The sequence below is a fragment of the Bidens hawaiensis genome, unplaced genomic scaffold (assembly GCF_021521415.1).
Source record: "Bidens hawaiensis isolate Kalapana, Puna unplaced genomic scaffold, B.hawaiensis_p1.1 tig00105428_1, whole genome shotgun sequence".
NCBI classification, from domain to species: Eukaryota; Viridiplantae; Streptophyta; class Magnoliopsida; order Asterales; family Asteraceae; genus Bidens; species Bidens hawaiensis.
The window spans coordinates 13,976-21,320 of NW_027504750.1; the positions used below are offsets into that span (position 1 = coordinate 13,976).

Genomic DNA, 7,345 nt, shown 5'->3' on the forward strand with positions numbered 1-7,345 from the left:
AGAGGTGGGTGACAGCCAAATCACTGGTCCAGAACTGGTACTCGAAACTTCGAAAAAGATTGTTCAAATCCGAAATCGCATGGCAGCAGCACGAGATCGCCAAAAGAGTTACGCCGACAAGCGCCGAAAGCCTCTCGAATTTCAAGTGAATGACCAAGTGTTATTTAAAGTCTCACCTTGGAAAGGTGTGGTTTGCTTTGGTAAGCGAAACAAACTCAACCCACGATATGTTGGTCCTTACCGGAAAACTGAGCGCGTTGGTCCGGTGGCGTACCGACTGGACCTACCAACGGAACTCAGTGGCGTACACAATGTATTCCACGTATCCAATTTGAAGAAATGCTTATCCGATGAAACCCAAGTAGTCCCTTTGGAGGAACTGCAAGTTGATGAACAGTTACGCTTCATTGAAGAACCAGTCGAGGTTTTGGATTGGGAAACCAAAACGCTCAAGCACAGCAAAATTCCAATCGTTAAGATTCGTTGGAACTCGAGACGTGGACCGGAGTTCACGTGGGAACGCGAGGATCAAATGATGAAAAAGTATCCTCACCTTTTTGAAGGGCTAACCAAACACAGAAAACCGCGAAACCCGGCAAACCGTCAGAAATCACCGGAGGTATGAATTAAATTTCGGGACGAAATTTCTTTCTACTAGGGGATGATATGACAAACTGAAAATTTTTCTTACTTTTTCAGACACTCATCACGACTTGACTCAAATTTTCGGAACGAAAATTCTTTAACATGGGAATGATGTGACAATCGTCAATTTCAGGTTAACTTCGTTAACTCAACTCCGTCAATTCAAACTTAAAGATCATTGAATCTATAACGCACACTTAATTACATTTAAACTAGGGTTTAAATGACGCTTAACACTTACTACATGTGTAGTCTTTCGGGAATTGCACCGAAACGCAAACGAGTTGACACAAACGATTGGTGAATAAACAAAAAACGTCAAAACAGTAATTATGTTACAATTATGTGTTAGACTTATGTGTTATGTGATAACATCGTTATAAACACTAACTCAAGATGTAAACAAGTTAGTTTAAGCTAGATAAGTAATACTTAGAAGTGGAGGGGCCAAAGTGTAACATAGTATTATTATAAATAATAATAATAATAATAAACCCTAACTTGTTATTCCTCTCCCTACACAAACCAATCAGCCCCCCCCCCCTTGGCTCCTTGGCTGCCGTCGACATACACACACATACATACAACCAATTTCAAGCTTTTGATTCAAGATTAAGGTGCTAGGAAGGTATAATCAACTATCCTATGCATCCTTTATACTTAATCTTGACTTTTATTGGGTTAATTACAAACCCTAGATGCCGATTTTTATATGTTAGTGTGTTCATATGATTTTGTTTGATTTGATGATGTATTGATGATGATTTGATAACTAGAATTGATATTGTTACATGTTAATTGTTGTGTCTTTAATTTGAGTTCAAACAAAAACCCTAACCATGTATGTAATGTGTAATTGATATGCATGGATAGTGATTATGGAGTCCAGAGTGTTATATGAATGAATTATGGTTCATAGATAGTTAATATGTTGAGTTTGGATGCAAACAGTTTCTGGACAGATTGTGTTATTGATGTTTAACTGACTGTAACGAGGTGTAAATGTGAAAATTGGTTGAGATTATTGATACTACAGTAAACTAGGTTGAGTCTAGTTTCTAAAGAATATAAATTTGTAATTTTTGGACAAGTAAAGGTTAACTTTTATGATTTTACAAAAACGTTGTGCAAAGCTGAGTTGTTAGACCTGCTGTTAGGTTGTTTTGTAAATGTTATATCTAATGAACTACGAGACCAATTGGGTTGGTTCCACTTATGGAAGTTGACTTGTTGAGTTAGGAACCTAACCCAAGTGGTCTTGCATTTATTGGATTTTTCGTTTAACGGGAATTTCAAATAACATTCTGTTGCGCATGAATTTGACTGTTATGAGTTTGCTGTAATGATTTGATGATTGTGAGAAACCTATGTGGAATAAAAATATAATAAAATATGTTCTGGAAACCTAAGACATATATGCTTTTGTGATGATTTTTGATAAATTAATTGTGATGCTATGATCGGTGAGATAATACAATCTTTCAAGTAGAATTTCTGTCTCGGTGAAACTAGCTGCTGAATCTTGTGAAAATGCATGAAACATGATACTTGCTATAAAATTGTTATGTTTTGACCAAATTGCCCTCATGGGGAATAATTGCTAGTTAATTGTTATGTGTTGACCAAATTGCCCTTACGGGGAGTAATTGCTAGTGATGTACAGTATGAATACATGGACACGTAAATAATTACTTACACATGTAACGTATCACAAATACACTTGTTAAAGTCACACACGATTCACAAACGGAAACACGAAACATGTTGTGTGCATAGGTATTATTGCCGGGTCTAGAGACTCGATAATATTCCGACACTTAGAAAAATCTCTTTGTGTTTTAGAACGCTAGAGAGAGTTTTTCTGTGACGCGCATCTTGGTGAATTATTTTGGGAATACTTCGCAAACAGTGAGTTTCACTTTCCCCTTTTAAACTTTTTAAACGCTTTTCACTTGGGGAGATAACATACTCCGAAAACGCATTGAAGATTTTGTTAATATAGATTATATATCACTTGTAAAGGACTAAGTGGCAAACGCGTTAACTAAAGTCCTTCATTCACATCGAACCGTTTAATATTGGATAATAGCGAGTCATTGTTGAGTAGTACTACTGGGTTTGACAAACCCCACCCAACGCTAAACTCGACTGGATGTCGAGTGGGTGTAATCTTGGCTAAAAACATACCATGGTCGGAATAGACCTGGTGGCAAGGCAAATGATAAACAGTCAGCTTCGGTGTCGAACACTTAGTGATACTTGTTTTATAGGCAAGCTTCCTATAGATATATAATTGACATAACACTATCTAGTAACGCAAAACGCTGTAACGCAAAACGTTGTAACGCTAAACGCTTGTAACGCAAAACGCTTAACGCATAACGCTGAACGCAAACGCTAACGCTTTATTTTATATAAACTTGTGAACTCACCAACCTTGTGTTGACACTTTTAGTATGTTATTCTCAGTTAGCCGAGGCGGGCGCGCGGTTTAGGATCATGCATTGCTTGAAACACTTTTAACTATGCAAACTTATTTTTACTGTTATCATTGGGTTTTAAGTCGTCCTGCGTGACGTAACATTGTTTTCTATAGTTTTACGCTTCCGCAATTTAATTACCCGTAAACGTTTTCATGGTTTTGAAACTTTGTTTTATGGTTTGATTATAACTAAATGATTCCGATCCTGTTAGTTCACACCCTCTGACGGTAAAACTCCGTTAGTGGATTTTGAGGGTGTGACAAAAAGGCACAAACAAATTTCAAAAGGACACAAACGGAGCCCAAAAAGCACGAAGGTAGACTAAAAGGCACTAAGGGAGCCTAAAAGGCACAGACGTAGCCCAAAAGGCACAACTAAGTTTAAAAGGCACAAAGGAAGACCAAAATGCACAAAAGGAGCACAAAAAACACAAAGGAGCCTAAAAGGCACAAACAGAGACCAAAAGGCACAAAGGGAGCGCAAAGGCACAAATGAAGCTCAAAAGGCACAAACAAATTTCAAAAGACACAAACGGAGCCCAAAAAGCAAGAAGGTAGCCCAAAAAGCACGAAAGGAGCCTAAAAGGCACAGACGTAGCTCAAAAGGCACAAATAAGTTTAAAAGGCACAAAGGGAGACCAAAAATGCACAAAAGGAGCCTAAAAGGCACAAACGGAGACCAAAAGGCACAAAGGGAGCGTAAAATGCACAAATAAAGCCCAAAGGCATAAACAAATTTCAAAAGACCAAACGGAACCAACAAGCACGAGGGAGCCTAAAAGACACTAAGGGAGCCTAAAAGGCAAGACGTAGCCCAAAAAGGCACAAATAAGTTTAAAAGGCACAAAGGAAGACCAAAATGCACAAAAGGAGCGTAAAATGCAAAGGAAGCCCAAAAGGCACAAACAAATTTCAATAGACACAAACGGAACCCGAAAAGCACGAAGGTAGACTAAAAGGGCACTAAGGGGGAGCCTAAAAGGCACAGACGTAGCCCAAAAGGCACAAATATGTTTAAAAGGCACAAAGGAAGACCAAAATGCATAAAAGGAGCCCAAAAAACACAAAGGAGCCTAAAAGGCACAAACAAAGACCAAAAGGCACAAAGGGAGCACATAAGGCACAAATGAAGCCCAAAAAGCACAAACAAATTTCAAAAGACACAAACGGAGCCCACACAGCACGAAGGGAGCCTAAAAGGCACAAACGTAGCTCAAAAGGCACAAATAAGTTTAAATGCACAAAGGGAGACCAAAATGCACAAAAGGAGCCCAAAAAACACAAAGGAGCCTAAAAGGCACAAACAGAGACCAAAAGGCACAAAGGGAGACCAAAAGGCACAAAAGGAGCCCAAAAAACACAAAGGAGCCTAAAAGGCACAAACAGAGACCAAAAGGCACAAAAGGAGCGTAAAATGCACAAATGAAGCCCAAAAGGCACAAAACAAATTTCAAAGACACAAACGGAGCCCAAAAAGCACGAAGGTAGACTAAAAGGCACTAAGGGAGCCTAAAAGGCACAGACATAGCCCAAAAGGCACAACTAAGTTTAAAAGGCACAAAGGAAGACCAAAATGCACAAAAGGAGCCCAAAAAACACAAAGGAGCCTAAAAGGCACAAACAGAGACCAAAGGCACAAAGGGAGCGTAAATGCACAAATGAAGCTCAAAAGGCACAAACAAATTTCAAAAGACACAAACGGAGCCCAAAAGCATGAGGTAGCCCAAAAAGCACGAAGGTAGCCTAAAAGGCACAAACAAATTTCACCAGACACAAACGGAACCCGAAAAGCACGAAGGTAGACTAAAAGGCACTAAGGGGGAGCCTAAAAGGCACAGACGTAGCCCAAAAGGCACAAATATGTTTAAAAGGCACAAAGGAAGACCAAAATGCATAAAAGGAGCCCAAAAAACACAAAGGAGCCTAAAAGGCACAAACAAAGACCAAAGGCACAAAGGGAGCGCATAAGGCACAAATGAAGCCCAAAAGCACAAACAAATTTCAAAGACACAAACGGAGCCCACACAGCACGAAGGGAGCCTAAAAGGCACAAACGTAGCTCAAAAGGCACAAATAAGTTTAAACGCACAAAGGGAGACCAAAATGCACAAAAGGAGCCCAAAAACACAAAGGAGCCTAAAAGGCACAAACAGAGACCAAAAGGCACAAAGGGAGACCAAAAGGCACAACAGGAGCCAAAAAACACAAAGGAGCCTAAAAGGCACAAACAGAGACCAAAAGGCACAAAGGAGCGTAAAATGCACAAATGAAGCCCAAAAAGGCACAAACAAATTTCAAAAGACACAAACGGAGCCCAAAAAGCACGAAGGTAGACTAAAAGGCACTAAGGGAGCCTAAAGGCACAGACGTAGCCCAAAAGGCACAACTAAGTTTAAAAGGCACAAAGGAAGACCAAAATGCCACAAAAGGAGCCCAAAAAACACAAAGGAGCCTAAAAGGCACAAACAGAGAGCCAAAAGGCACAAAGGGAGCGTAAAATGCACAAATGAAGCTCAAAAGGCACAAACAAATTTCAAAAGACACAAACACGGAGCCCAAAAAGCATGAAGGTAGCCCAAAAAGCACGAAGGGAGCCTAAAACGCACAGACGTAGCTCAAAAGGCACAAATAAGTTAAAAGGCACAAAGGGAGACCAAAATGCACAAAAAGGAGCTTAAAAGGCACAAAGGAGACCAAAAGGCACAAAGGGAGCGTAAAAATGCACAAATAAAGAGGCACAAACAAATTTCAAAAGACACAAACGGAACCCAACAAGCACGATGGTAGACTAAAAGGCACTAAGGGAGCTAAAAGGCACAGACGTAGCCCAAAAGGCACAAATAAGTTTAAAGAGCACAAAGGAAGACCAAAATGCACAAAAGGAGCCCAAAAAACACAAAGGAGCCTAAAAGGCACAAAGGGAGCGCAAAAGGCACAAATGAAGCCCAAAAAGCACAAACAAATTTCAAAAGACAAACGGAGCCCACACAGCACGAAGGGAGCCTAAAAAGCACAGACGTAGCTCAAAAGGCACAAATAAGTTTAAAAGGCACAAAGGGAGACCAAAATGCACAAAAGGAGCCCAAAAAACATTAAGGAGCCTAAAGGCACAAACGGAGACCAAAAGCACAAAAGGAGCGGAAAATGCACAAATGAAGCCCAAAAGACAACAAATTTCAAAAGACACAAACGGAGCCCAAAAAGCACGAAGGTAGACTAAAGGCACTAAGGGAGCCTAAAGGCACAGACGTAGCCAAAAGGCACAACTAAGTTTAAAAGGCACAAAGGAAGACCAAATGCACAAAATGAGCCCAAAAAACACAAAGGAGCCTAAATGGCACAAATAGAAACCAAAAGGCACAAAGGGAGCGCAAAAGGCACAAATGAAGCCCAAAGGCACAAACAAATTTCAAAAGACACAAACGGAGCCCAAAAAGCATAAAGGTAGCCCAAAAAGCACGAAGGGAGCCTAAAAGGCACAGACGTAGCTCAAAAGGCACAAATAAGTTTAAAAGGCACAAAAGGATACCAAATGCACAAAAGGAGCCCAAAAAACACAAAGGAGCCTAAAAGGCACAAACGGAGACCAAAAGCACCAAAGGGAACGTAAAATGCACAAACAAATTTCAAAAGACACAAACGGAGCCCAAAAAAGCATGAAGGTAGACAAAATGCACTAAGGGAGTCTAAAAGGCACAGACGTAGCCCAAAAGGCCCAAAGGTAGCTTAAAAGGCACAAACGGAGACCGAAAGGCACTAAGGGAGCCCAAAGGTACAAACAAAGTCTAAAAGGCATAAAGGAGCTCTAAAGGCACAAGTGAATCTCAAAAAGGCATAAAAAGAGCCCAAAAGGTACTAACGTAGCCCAAAAGGCATAAATGTAACCCAAAATGCACAAACGAAGCCCAAATGGCACTAACGTAGGCCAAAGGGACTAACGTAGCCCAAAATGCATAAATGTTGCCCAAAAGACACCTTGTATAGACATCCAACTACGAGGTTAATACCCAATAAAAAATGTTCGTTCGATTTTAGCCCAGTTTGTAAACGAGCCAAACAATTCCCAGAAAATGCTCGTTTACTTTCATTTCGTTTATAAGCACGAGTAGAGGTGCACAAACGAGTTTAAAACTCAAAACCGTTTGGTTTTGGTCAACAAAATTCAAAACCGATTTATAATCGGTTTCGGTTCGGGTTGAAAACCGATTTCTTGACTAG

The 7,345-nt window shown here is 40.2% G+C and overlaps 2 long non-coding RNA genes across 2 annotated transcripts; both read left to right on the forward strand.

Moving 5' to 3' along the window:
- Positions 1-4,101: 4,101 nt before the first annotated feature.
- LOC143608189 (uncharacterized) lies at positions 4,102-4,243 on the forward strand. The gene is made up of 2 exons (XR_013149163.1): positions 4,102-4,139; positions 4,197-4,243. It is a non-coding gene; the product is annotated as an uncharacterized LOC143608189 (long non-coding RNA).
- A 1,089-nt stretch (positions 4,244-5,332) lies between these two features.
- LOC143608190 (uncharacterized) lies at positions 5,333-5,499 on the forward strand. The gene is made up of 2 exons (XR_013149164.1): positions 5,333-5,368; positions 5,469-5,499. It is a non-coding gene; the product is annotated as an uncharacterized LOC143608190 (long non-coding RNA).
- Positions 5,500-7,345: the final 1,846 nt, after the last annotated feature.